Below are 14,837 nucleotides of genomic sequence, written 5' to 3'. Positions count from 1 at the left end.
CTTAGTGGTGAAGCCAGATGTTGGTCGATGAAAACTGAGTCTGTAAGGAGCAGAGACCCTCGACTGATCCACCGTCTCTCTTTACATCAACTCTTTTTCTTCCCACAGAATATTGGAAAGGAACTAAATGAGTGCTTTGCTGTAGTGGAGAGACCTGTTACGCTAGAGTCACAAAAATTTGCCTCCCTGTCTATAACACATACCGTGCTCCTAAGGCAAATGGAACATCGTGGAAGAGAGTGCGAAAAGATTGTAAGGAACGAGAAGCACAAGGTGAAATTGTGTCCTCTAGAAATGTCAGGGAAGCCACACCCCTGAGGTATCAACCAACATGGCTGCTGATACCAGAGCTGAACAAAGAGGCCCAAAGAGGCCCGAAACAAAGAACTTTGCCCCAGGGAAGAGAGCCCCATTGGTTTATCAAATGGTTAGCCTTGAAATCACATACATGTATTATATATATTGTATTTATATATTTATATATAGATGTAATATATGTTGTTTATGTGTGTGTGTGTCTGTCTGTCTGTCTCTGTGTGTAAACAATTTAAAAAAAAATGAGGCCATGAATCTGAGAGAGATCAAAGGGGCTATACATGGGAGGAAAGAAAAGAGGAAAATGATGTAATTATATTTTGATTTTAAATGATAAAAAATTACTAACTTTTTTATTTTAAAAATTGACTCTTCTCTGATACAATACATCCTAAACACAGTTTCCCTTCCTGTCACTCCTCCTTGCTGCCCCTACCTTCCCTCTCTCCTCAAAATACACTCCTCTTCCATCTTCCCCTCTGAAAAGAGTATGTCTATAAGAGAAGACAGCCAAATAGGGAAAACAAAACAAGGTATAATAAGCCTCAAATCAAAGCTGGACAGTTCAATCCAATAGGAGGAAAAGAGTCTCAAGAGTAGACAGAAGAGTCACTTCCACTGTTAGGAGTCCCACAGAAACACCAAGCTAATGCCACTACATACACCTGGTGCAGACCTGTGCAGGCCCTGTGCTTGTCTCTGAGCCCACGTGAGTCCTGCTTAATGGACCATGTTCTTCCGGTGTCCTCCATCCCCTCTGACTTCTACAGTCTTCTCTTCCCCTCTTCCATGGGGTTCCCTGATGTCTGAGGAGAGGGACTTGATAAAGTTCTCCAGTTTTTTTAAAAACATTTTTTTATTTATTACAATTTATTCACTTTGTATCCCTGCTGTAGCCCCCTTCCTCATACCCTCCCAATCCTACCCTCCCTTCCTCATCTCCTCCCATGCCCCTTCCCCAGTCCACTGATAGGGGAGGCCCTCCTCCCTTTCATCTGACCCTAGCCTATCAGGTCTCATCAGGACTGGCTGCATTGTCCTGCCACACGCATTCTATTCATAGTCAAAACTGAAAGGGAGATAGCCAGTTCAGGTGTGCATAAAAAAATAACAAAGTGGTACTAGATCTTGTGGATCATTTTGATAAAAGGTCCTGAAGTATTAAAAACAAATCCTATGCGTTACTAACTGCCCATGGTGCTGTTGGAAATACTCGGCAATGACCCTTTGAGAAGCATCACCATTCAACAAGGAGAACCACACAAAGTAAAACTGTTAACACTGTAGAAACACAGATTTTTATCCATGAACCTAATACCCATCCCAGGCTTCCTGGTTCACTCAAAGACATCTCTTCACACTCAGCTCTCACCAAGAAAGCAGCACCACTGTTCCTTTAGCGATAGCGATAGATGTAGTCCCTCACTACTTTCATCTCAATCTAGTCGCCTACTAGAGAAGAAGTCGAGAGGTCTTGTCTATTCTCCAGACGACTTCAAGATGGTTCTCAACCCCTGGTGACAGGGAACGTGTTTTTGAACTATTCACCTAATGTCACTTCCTCACTTTACATCTTCAGTGGCTCACTGTAACTTAATGTCCAGACCTGCCGGGTTAGCACACATGACTCACTGTGATCGAGCTCCATCTGTTTCAGGCATTCACTCCTTCCATTACCTCACACTCACCTCATACTAGAGCATGCCGAACAGAATACAGCCTTACTGTTGTGTCAAGGTGTTTCACAAGTCCGTACCTTCCCTTACGCGTGCTTTAATTGGAAGGCCTCCCCTTTCTCTTCTGCTCCCTCATTCCAAGATTTCTTTCCAATGCACCTCATCAGTTTGTCAAAAAACAGTTCCAGAAGTATTCTAGAAGACCTAGGAAGTCCATGAATCCTTCCACTGAAGAACTACAATAGAAAAAAACAAGACTTTGCAAGCTAACGCTCGAGAAACATGAATTCCACGCATACCCATTGTAGTGGTTAAGCGCAACTGAGTGGGGTCTAGAATGATCAACATTATAAATTCTAGGCATATCTATGAAAATGTCTCCAGAGAGTTTTAAATGAAGAGGAGAGATCTTCCCTAAATGTGGGTGAAAATTATTCCTCAATGGCAGGCCAAAAATAAAACCTTCCTTTTTTTTAAAGTGACTCTCGTCAGGTGTTCTCACAGCAGCAAAAAAGTAGTTAGTGTATCCACACTTCAAAATATAAGTGTATGGTCTAAATCTTCAACAACAGCAGAAAGTGTGTGGTGTGAGAACTGTAGAGGGAAGACACTGAAACCAGTGACTTCTGCTAGCTAAAAACACTTTCTGGAGTCCGAGAAAAGGATAAGTAAGGGAAAAAGGGTTTGGAAACTTCCCACTTAAGGTTTAGTTCAAGAGATTGAAAGCATGTCCCTAGTTTGGGGATCTAGGACCTGTAAACACTTTTTTTATGTAACAAAGATTAGGACTAAGGAGGAGATACTGGATTAAAGACCATGGGCACAGGGGCTAGCATAGCCCAGAAGACAAGGTCAAGATAAAATTGAAAAGACTAAGCTGGGTGTGGTGGTGCACGCCTTTAGTATCTGCCTACAAGAAGTGCAGGGATAAAGAGGGAACAAAGATTGAGGGAATGTCCAGCCAATAATTGGCCCAACCTGAGACCCACCTGACAGTAGAGAGCCAGGCCCTGACACTATTAATGATGCTCTGCTATGCTTGCAGACAGGAGCCTAACTTGATTGTCATCTAAAAGGAGCCAACCAGCAAGGATCAAGACAGATGCTGGGACTTGCAACCAAGCATGGGGCAGAGCTCCAGAGGTCCTGTGGAAGTATTTGGGGAAAGATAAAAGGACCCGAAGAGGACAGGAACTGCACAAGAAGACCAACAAAGACAACTAACCCATTCCCAAGGGGGCTTTCAGAGACTGAGACATCAACTATAGAGCATGCATGGTCTGGACTTAAGCCCCCTTCACATATGTGGCCAACAGGCAGCTTGGTCTTCATGGTCACCTGGTGAGTGGAGGGGGTGGTCGTTTCTAACATGGACTCTATTGCCTGCTTTTGGATCACTTCCCCTGGCAGGGGTGTCTTGTCTGGCCTCAGGGGATGAGGATATGCTCAGTTGTGATGTGACTTAATGTGCTGGGGAAGGTTGATATAGGGCGAGGAGAAGAAAGTCCTTTCTGGAAGAAAAGGAGATGGGAAGAAGGAAGGAGGAACTGAGAGGAGATAAAGGAGGGCGTATCCTTGGGATATAAAGTAAATAAACTGAAATTTAAAAAATAAATTTAAAAAAAATGAAGAGTCAAAAATTGAGACTAGCAGAGGAGTGCCATTGAGGAGAGTCTAAATCAGCCATCTTTATAGAGATGAAAGGAAGCTTTATGCCATTCTATATTCCTTTCTGAAAGTGCAGGAAGAGTAATTTTCCTTCTAATGATCAGCTGTAGAGGCTCAGTAGGAAATTCCAAGTAAAACTGATGCTAAAACAGCAATATAGAATGAGCAGAATCTTGTATATAAAGGTACCACAACAGGAAGGTTTGCCTATGAGACTGAAGAGCAGACACTCCAAAATTAAAAAAACTATAGAACACATAGCACATGTTAGGATTTCAAAACTCAGCTGTGAAGTCATTTGAGAAAAGGATTTAGAGAAAAGGACCTGAGGTGGATGCCCCACAGACACACCTAAAACTCTGAGATACCTGCATCTCTGCCTGTCAAGGTACCTGAACCTACCTCATGTGTTCCACCTGTCCTCCAAGGCATCTGCACCTGCTCCTGGCCTTCCAAAAGACCCATCCAGTGTGGCTACATCTGAAACACCAGCACCCATGCCTGTACCCCTGGCCCTCTCTGCTCATCCCTCATGCCAGTAACAGTTGGATCTAGTCTTTAGTGCAGGTTCAAGAAACAAACAACCAAGGCTGCAGACAAACAGATGACTAAACAGAACCAGCTTAAGAACAGAGTCAACAAAAACCAGGATATCATAGCTCCACCAGAACCCTCCCCCCAAAACAACGGATATTCTAATGCAGATGAAACACAGGAACATGATTATGCAGTTATTAGAGGTATACAAAGAAGAAAGGAAAAAAATCTCTCAGAGAAATACAGGAAAATACAACCAAACCAACAGAGACCTTCAAGGAGAGTCAAGAAATCACAATCAAACAGGTGAAGGAAATGAACAAAACTGTTCAAGACCTGAAAATGGAATTAGAATAAATAAGGAAAACATAAACAGAGAAAATCCTGGAGATAAAAAATGTAAAGAAGAGATCAGGAACCACAAAGGTAAGCATCACCAACAGAATTCGAGAGATGGAAGAGAGAATCTCAGGCATTGAGGATATAATTGAAGAAATCAATACATAACTCAAAGAAAAACAGAAACAAAACATTTTCCTGACACAAAACATCCAAGAAATCAACAACACCACGAAAAGATGATACCTAAGAGTAATATAAATAGAGGAAAAAGAAGATTCCAAGCTCCAAGGTCCAGAAAAATATTTAAAAAAAAAAATCATAGAAGAAAATCTCCCCGATCCAAAGAAAGAGATGCCTTTAAACATACAAGAGGCTTACAGAACACCAAATTAAAAAATATATAAAAAACAAAATAAAAATAAAATAAAATAATAAAAATAAAACACCAAATAGACTAGATCCGAAAAGAAATTCCTCCTGCCACATAATAATCAAAACACTAAATCTACAGAAGAAAAATAATAAAACCAGCAAGAGAAAAAGTCCAAGTAACATATAAAGGTAAACCAGTCAGAATTACACATGACTTCTCAACAAAGACTTTGAAAGCCAGAAGGGCCTGGGCAGGTGTCATGAAGACATTAAGACAAATGCCAACCCAGACTACTATACCCACCAAAATTCTCAATCACCATAATTGGAGAAAACAAGATATTCCATGACAAAACTAAATTTAAACAATATCTATGTACCAACCTAGCCCTACAGAAGATACTAGAAGGAAAACTCCATTGCAAGTCAACTACACCCAAGAAAACAAAGGATATAGATAACTTCACAACAGCAAAACCAAGAGAAAACAAGCACACAAACATACTATCACCACCAAATCCACAATAAAAGGAACTAAAAATCATTGGTCACTAATATCTAGAAATATCAATGGACTCAACTCTCCAATAAAAGGATGGACACAGGCTAACAAAATTGCTATGGAAACAGGATCAGACATTCTACTGCATTCAAGAAATATACCTCAGCAAAAAAGATGGACACTACCTCAGAGTAAAGGGCTGAAAACAGTTTTCCAAGCAAACAGACCCAAGAAGCAAGAGCTGGGGTAACCATCCTAATATTTAATGAAATAAACTTTCAACCACATTTAATCAAAAAAATGGGGAAAGACACTTCATACTCATCAAAGGAAAAATCCACCAAGAGGACATCACAGTCCTGAAGATCTTTGCCCCAAATACAAGGGCACCAGCATTCAAAACAGAAACATTATTAAGACTTAAAACACACATTGATCCCAACACATTAATAGTGGGAAACGTCAACACCTGACTCTCACCAATAGACAGATCATCAAGACAGAAGCTAAATATAAAAATACTGAAGCTAACAGAGGTCATGAATCAAATGGACCTAATAGATGTATACAAAACTTTTCACCTAAACACAAAAACCTTCTCCAGACAGAAACTTCTCCAAAATTAACTATATAGTCAGTCACAAAGCAAACCTCAACCAATACATGAAAATTGAATTAATCCATTGCTCTTTATTAGCACACCATGTATGAAAGCTAGACCTCAACAACAACAGAAACAACAAAAAGTCTACACATGGAAACTGAACATCTCCCTACTCAAATATCACTGGGTTAGGAAAGAAATAAAGAATTCAAAGAAATTGAAGCCAACAAACTTATGAGACACCATAAAGCAGTGCTAAGAAGAAAATTCATAGCACTAGGTGCCTTCATAAAGAAATTGGAGAAATCCCATATTAGCAACTTAACAGATCACATGAAAACTTTAGGAAAAAAAAAAAAAAAAAAAAGCAAACACACCAAAGAAGAGTAGATGGCAGGAAATAATCAAACTCAGGCCTGAAATCAATAAATTAGAAACAAAAAAGCAATAAAAACAACAAAACCAAAAGCTGGTTCTTTGAGAAAATTAACAAGATGGACAAACCCCTAGCCAAACTAAAAGGCAGAGAGACAGTAACCAAATTAACAAAAACAGAAACGAAAAGGGGGACATAACAACAGACACAGAGGAAATGCAAAGAATTATTATATCTTACTTCAAAAGCCTGTATTTCACAAAATTGGAAAATCTAAAGGAAATGGAGGACATTCTTGACAGATTTCACCTACTAAAGTTAAATTAAGAATAGATAAACAGTTTAAATAGTCTTATAGCCCCTAAGGAAATAGAATCAGCCATCAAATGTCTCCCGTCCAAGAAAACCCCAGGGACAGATGGTTTTAGCATGGAATTTCACCAGACTTTAAAAGAAGAGCCAACACCAATACTCTTCAAATTATTCCACAAAATAGAAACAGAAGAGACATTATCAAACTTGTTCTATGAACCCACAATAATCTTGATGCATAAACCAAAGACTCAACAAAGAAAGAAAATTTCAGATCTATCTCCTTTATGAACATTGATGCAAAAATATTCAGTAAGATACTTGCAAACTAAATTAAAAAACACACCAAACACATCATCCACCATGATCAAATAGACTTCATTCCAGGGAGGGTTCAGCATATAAAAATCCATTAATGTAATCCACTATATAAACAAGCCAAAGGAAAAAAAAAATCACATGATAATCTCATTAAATGCAGAAACATTGTTGACAAAAATCCAACACTGCTTCATGATAAAAGTCTTGAAGAGAACAGGGATATAAGGCCCATACTTGAATATACTAAAGACTACATACAGCAAACTTATAGTCAACATCAAACTAAGTGGAGAGAAACTCAAAGCAATCCCACTAGAATCAGGGAGGAGAAAAGGTTGAGCACTTTCTCCATATCTCTTCAATATAGTAATAGAAGTTCTAGCTAGGGCAATAAGACAACTAAAGAACATCAAAGGGATACAAATTGAAAAGGAGGGAGTTCAAGTATCACTATTTGCAGATGATATGATAGTATGCATAAGTGACCACAAAAATTCCACCAGAGAACTCTTGCAGCTGAAAAACTCCTTCAGCAAAGTGTCTGGATATAAGATTAATTTAAAAAAAAAATTGTAGCCCTTGTGTATACAAATGACAAACAGGTTGAAAAACAAATCAGGGAAACAACACCTTTCACAATACCCCAAAATAATATAAACTATCTAGGGGTAACTCTAACCAAGGAAGTCAAAGACCTATATGACAAGAACTTCAAGTCTCTGAAGAACGAAATTGAAAAAGATGCCAAAAGATGGAAGGATCTCCCATGCTCATGGATCAGTAGGATTAACATAGTAAAAATAGCGATCTTACAAAAGGCAATCTGCAGGTTCAATGGAATCCCCACCAAAATACCAACATAATTTTCCACAGACCTCAAAAGAACAATTCTAAACTTCATATGGAAAAACAAAACAAAACAAAAGAAACAACCCAGAACAGCTAAAAACAATCCTATACAATAATAGAACTTCTGGAGGTATCTCTATACCTGACCTCAAGCTATACTACAAAGCAATAGTACTAGGCATAGTAATAGTATAAAAACAGGCTGGCTGATCAATGGAATCTAATTGAAGAGCCAGAAATAAACCCACATAGCTATGAACACCTGATTTTTGACAAAGAAGCCAAAACCATACATTGAAAAAAGACATCTTCAACAAGTTGTACTAGTCTAACTGGATGTCTTCGAATAAAAAAATACAAATGGATACATATTTATTATTCTGCACAAAACACAAGTCCAGGTGGATCAAAGACCTCAACATAAAACCAGATACACTAAATCTGTTAGATGGAAAAGTAGGTTCAGAGCCTTGATCTCATTGGCACAGGAGGCAACTTCCTGAACAGAACACCAACAGCCCAGGCTCTAAGAGCTACAATTAATAAATGGGACCTCTTGAAACTGAGAAGCTTCTGTAAAGCAAAGGATGCTATCAATAAAATGAAATGGCAGCCTACAGAGTGGGAAAGGATCTTCACCAATCCTACATCTGACAGAGGGCTAATATCTAGAAGATATAAAGAACTCAAAAAGAATCAAACACTAACAAACCTAATAATCCAATTAAAATTGGATATAGAGCTAAACAGAGAATTCTCAACAGAGGAATCTCGAATGGTGGAGAAGTACTTAAATGCTTAGTCATCAAGGAAATGCAAATCAAACAAGGCAGAGATTCCATCTTACACCTGTCAGAATGGCTAAGATAAAAATCTCAAGTGACAGCACATGCTGGAGAGGACGTGGATAAAGGGGATTGCTCCTCCATTGTGGTGGGGGTACAAACATGTACAACCACTTTGGAAATTAATCTGGTGCTTTCTCAGAAAACTGGGAATAGCACTGCCTCAAGACCCAGCTATACCACTCCTGAGCATATACTCAAAATATGCTCCACCATACAACATGAACATTTGTTCAACCACATTCATAGCAGCTTTATTCATAATAGCCAGAAGCTGGAAACAACCTAGATGTCCCTCAGCCAAAAGATGGATAAAGAAATTGTGGTATATTTACACAATGGAATAATACTCTGCCATTAAAAACAAGGAAATCATAAAATTTGCAGACAAATGGATGGAACTAGAAAAGATCATCCTGAGTGAGGTAACACAGGCCCAGAAAGAGTAACGTGCTTATATACTCATTATAAACGGATTTTAGTTATATACCACAGGCCAGACAGACCACAATACACAGACCCCAAGAAGATAAGCTTGATTCACACATTGGGCTTCATGTGGGCCCTCTGGTTAGGGAAGTGGATGATATCTCTGACAAGGACTATCTTGCCTGCTTTTTGATCACTTCCCTTTGATGGGACTTCTCTACCAGGGGAGGTAGAGGAACTCAGTCCTCATGGGAATAGAGATGTGTCCGGGTATTCTATTCTTCAGAATAGGGGAGATAGGATGCAAGAGGGAGTGTGGGACTAAAAAAGGGGAGTATGGAGGAGCTTATGACCTTGAAAGAACAATTCTCAAATCTATATGGAAAAACAAAAATAAACTAGTATAAGCTAAAACAGTCTTGTATAAAAAGATCTTCTGGAGGTATCTTCATCCCTGATATGAAGCTGTACTATAGGACAACTGTAATAAAACGGGCATAGTACTGGCATAGAAAAATCCTTAGTTATCAGGAAAATAGAAATCAAAATGACTGATATTTCATCATATACCCATCAAAATGCAAAGATCAAAAACTCAAGTGACAGCACATGCTAGTTAGGACGTGGAGAAGGAATCGATCACTCCTCCATTGCTGGTGGGAATGCAAACTTGCACAGCTGCTTTGGAAATCAATCTGATGCTTTCTCAAAAACTTGAAAATAATGCTATCCCAAGATCCAGCTATACCACTCCTGGGCATATCCCCAAAAGATGCTCCACCATACAACAAGAGCATTTTCTCAACTATGTTCATAGCAACTTTAGTCATAATAGCCTTTATCCTCAAAAATGTGGACTCTGTAAACACACACACACACATACACATGAATTCCTAAAAAAAATTATAAAATTATGAACCCCAAGGAACCTTGGGTAAGTCTCTGATCCCAAGACTGAGCTGGAAACTGTAGAAGCTATTTCTTAATGAAGAAGTGGGTTCACCTGAGCAGATATCATATTTTGAGGAGTCTTTACCCCAGAATCACCCATAGCAACTGGACAATTGGTGAAGAAAGCAAATTTGCATTCACAACTCAGACTGATCAGAAAGGCTGATGTCAGTCCAGCCATCCCAGGACTAACAAGCCCTTGATGACACCGATGAACTCTGAAGTTGAGAAACCACCAGGCAAAGATTGCCAATGGCTTCTGACATCAGGGAGTGCAGCTCAGCCAGACTTCAATTCCTTCTGACAGATGTGCATACCAACAGCCTTTGAAGTTATTCTGCCTTCCACAAAAACCAAAACTAAACTGAGCTACATTAGACTCTAGTCTTAACCATCAAGTTACAGAAAATAGAGAAAAACAAAAATTTAATCAAGAAAATCTAGAGTGAGGGAAATTCTGTAGTTTTAAATAACATAGATGTTTTTTCCACGAAGAAATGTAAAGAAAACAATTACACACAAGGAAAGAAGCTATAGAGTAGAAAAGATTATCTACATATCAAACATAGAGGTCAAAATTGATAGATGCTCAAGCAAAGAGGCTGGGAGAGGAGTATTTATTCTATAAATGCACAATTTTGAACACCATATTGAACACTCACTGCTGCCTGGGAGGATGGTGAGAGTATGCCGATGTTCTTGGTATTGGTGAAATTATGTCTATATGACATAATTTCAGATCAATCCAAGGAGAGAGGTGTGGAAGTGGATGATAGGGAATTGTTTTTGTTTTGGTGGAATTACTGTTGAAACCCAGCGATGGTTATTTATGGCTTCTTGTGTTCTTACTACTTTTACATATCTGTAGTTTTCTTTTTTTTAATATTTATTTATTTTTTTATGTGTATCAGTGTAAAGGTGTCAGATCCCTTGGAATGGGCATTACAGACTGTTGTGGGTGTGGGAATTGAACTTGGGTCCTTTGGAAAAGCAGACAGTGCTTTTAACCACTGAGCCATCTCTCCAGCCCTGTAGTTTTCAATAATAAAGCTTTTCACATCAAGAACCATGACTTCAAAAAGCCTTTCCTTGTTTCACTCTCAATTTGAAGTAGATACCCTTTGTCAAAGTTTCTCCCTGAATCCATGTATAATGCTTTCAGTGGATTTGACTCCTTGAGAAAAGAACTAAGTTTTATTTACTTTCATCACCCAAGGCCAGCACAGCGCTTGAGCATAGCATTATCATCAACTCAAAAAACCAAAACCACACTTGCACAGGTAGCTGAAGAGGGTTCAGTAAAGAATGATTTACACGTAGCAGGAGGATTACAAAACAAACAATCAAAACAAAACAAAACAGAAACAAAAAACCCACACTAAACCAACCAAACAAACAAAACCCAGCAACAAACAGAAACAGCAGAGGACGGAGAAGACCATGGACTGCTAACAAACAGGAAACCATTTCCTCCTCCCATCAGTGGGTGCAGGGATGAGAGGTGGAGGCCGTTCAGTGTGCTAGAGGACTTTGTTAAGCAACAGACCTGTAGGCCTGTGGTATGAGGTGGCTGGAGAAAATGTACACTGCACCGTGCCACTATGCTAGGAACTCTCATTAGTTGACTCCAAAAGAAAAGAAGAAATGAGGAAACCCATTGCTTCAATCAACGAAAACCCAGAGGCAAAATCAAGTGACAATTCAAGCAGCCAGAAATTATGTTTGTAGTTGATACAGTGACTCACAGACAAAGGTTTCTGACTAGATTTCCAGACTGAAAGGTTTCTAATCGCCAATCATAAAATATTTGGGGTGTGTACACAGCAATGAGTTTGTACCTGTGAATGTGGGGCACACAGAAACGGCTGAGTGTAGAAAAATGCATGGTGGTGTGTGTCTACAAAAGTGGGGTGCACACAGGTAAGCGTATGCACACGGGTGTTGAGACACACATATATGTGTGTACACATGTGTAGGGTCACGCAAGGGTAAGTGTGTATGCAGTTATAGATGCACGTACATAGGTATGTATGTAGGTGTAGCATACATACAGGAAATGTGTACATATGTGTGCAAGCGTGTGTCCATGTGGGTGTTAAATAAATACCGATGTACATGTGTTGATGGATTGCTGCAGGCAAACATATGGGGTATGTGTGCTCTGTGTTCCCTTCCTCAGACTATTCTGTCAGTCTAAAGAGGAAAAAAAAAAAAAGGTTGAAAAAATAAGTTGGTGTCACATTATTAAGATGGCCACAAATCTTTCTAACAATCATGGGAAAGGAGAATCTTTCCCATCTCACTCACCTCTGATGAAGAAATGTTACTTGTGTGCATACTGCGTCAGCTCAAGTTGTATCGTTAAGCAGCATGGTAATATTAGCATATCAGTGTAAATATACCTGCAATTGTCAGTTAACCTTATGCTATTATTTTTCAGGCTGCCCGCGGCAGTGCATCGGGACTGTCGGAAGGAAAAAATAACAGAGAACTCGGCAGTTTCACATTCCTTTCTGGAAGCCAAAACACAACGGGCTCGTTAGCAACGTGTGGCTGCCTACAGCTCAGCATTAATGCATCTTTACCTCTTCAATAACCCCCGAGCCGCTGAGTAATTCGGCTAAACGTAAACATGTGTTCGCCCCGGAAGAATACGTGGCAGCCAAATGAGAGACTTTGTTTTCCTCCCTTTCTCAAATGCTCGTGCGAAACAACTAAAGAAGGCTGATAATTTCTAGGCACAATATCTGGGGTAAATGGCCATTTCCTGAAGATCACTGTGTTGCTTTTACCCGGACAGTTCAAGGTAAGGGCTCTGCTATGCTTTGATGTCTAAAATACTCACATCAAAAAGGATTCTCACACAGGTCCTTGGTCTGCTAATATCTAACATCCATAGCAATTAAGAAAAAATCTTTTATTATAGAAAACGTAAATCTCTATGTTTTCAGTGATACCTCTTCTGCAACCACGTTTCAAAATTGTTCCTGATAGGAGGGATTTAAGCTGTGGATAACTACCCTATGGTGATGGCTCTCCAAGTCAAATCTTGAAGCAGTAGCAACCACACCAAGAGTAGACACTGAAATTGTTTTGTCCCGTATATATACAAACACGGTTTAGAACTAGATTGGTTGTATGGAAAATCACACATTCTTGTTTAGCAGAGTTGATGGTTTTGCATTGGTACATACGTACCTCACTCTCTTTGAAATAGAGGAAAACTTAATCACGAGTTTCATTATGGTTTTCATTTTTCTTGTTCTTAGGAATTCCATACATGCATGTGACTGGCTGTGCACATGTTGTTTTCATTCTTAACAGCAACCAAAAGACATAGGAACCGAGCCAACAACTTCTGCTACAGGGGATCACAAATGTACAACCGACTTAGCTGCCTAATGCAGTTGAATTTTTGATACAACTGTGAAGCAGAGTGGCAGGCTCAGAAGAGCACGTGTTCACGTGGGGAAGCCACTAAACATATGTGAATCTTCCCATTGATGAACTAGTTTCTTCTCAGAGTAGCTCAGGAGCAAATAACACAGTGCTTCCAAATAACTCTACCCACTGGCTAGTGTGGAAGGCAAGGTCACTGGCCTCCTATTTGATTGCATTCTTGGCTCAATGAGAGCAACTTCAGATTTCACCACACAAGATTCTGTGCCCTACTTTAGAGTCTTCCCCCTTTTCTCATTTATCTTTACTTTCCAGTGCTTTCGCTCTTCACCCTAATTTGAGCTACCAGTTTTAACAGTTCCTCAATTTGAAAGTACCCAAAACAGAAATTATCTCAGGAAAATTCTTCTTAACCTTAAATGTGAATCTATTTCTAGTCGTCTTTAGGGATTAAAGCTAGAGAAATCACAAACATTGATCAAGATCACAAATTACCCTTAGGACTTGGGATCTGAAAAAAGAAAAGAAAAGAAAAAAAAAAAAAAGATGATGCCAAAAGTCAATTAGTGTAGGCCCAATGTGGACAGGTCAGTGTTACAGAAATGTGTGCCTGTGGTGACTGATCATGGGGGAACTCCTGTATCTTGTATAAGGGAACACAGAGAGAGATGGCAAGGTCCCTCTAAAATATATTGGTTTCCCAGTACTTTTTTCCTTACAAGTAAAACTTTGTAAATATAAATAAATAAATACTATGAAAACAGCTAAATGCTATATCAAGAAAAAGCATTCAGAGTCAGAAATCAACTCTGAGACTTCTGTCTTGATTTTATTCTGTAATTTACTGTTTTGTTCTGAGTTTCTTTACCTTTCCTTCTTTCTGCCATGCACTGATGTTCAGCTAATGCTTGTCTCAGTTATATCCCTAACTCAATCTTTAGATCCATGCGTCATAGAGTCAGAACTCACTGAAAAGGATTCAATTGTAAGAAAGATCATTTGAGTCACTTAGAGGCATCCTCTTCCAGAGGCTGGAAATAGGTGATGTTTTCAGCTCATCCAGTTGGAAAGCACAGATCTTGACTCCTGCCATGTCCTGGCATCTCTCTGAGGCTCTCACGTCATGTATAAGAGCATTCATGCATTTTCTTCTGACCTTCGGCTTCAGACTGTCCTATGGCCTTGGCCATATGTCTCTCTAGGCTTCAAGTTTGATATCCAAGGACACTAACAGAAGGACATAAAGGTGGAAACCCACAGTCCCAGTCAGGCTAAAATTAGAAACAAGAAGAATTTCCTCACCTTCAGAAGGAGCATCGCCCTCCCATATAAAGGTCAT

The sequence above is a fragment of the Psammomys obesus genome, unplaced genomic scaffold, assembly GCF_907164565.1.
Source record: "Psammomys obesus unplaced genomic scaffold, mPsaObe1.curated_primary_1811, whole genome shotgun sequence".
Taxonomy (NCBI): Eukaryota; Metazoa; Chordata; class Mammalia; order Rodentia; family Muridae; genus Psammomys; species Psammomys obesus.
Note: the sequence above shows the minus strand (reverse complement) of the source record.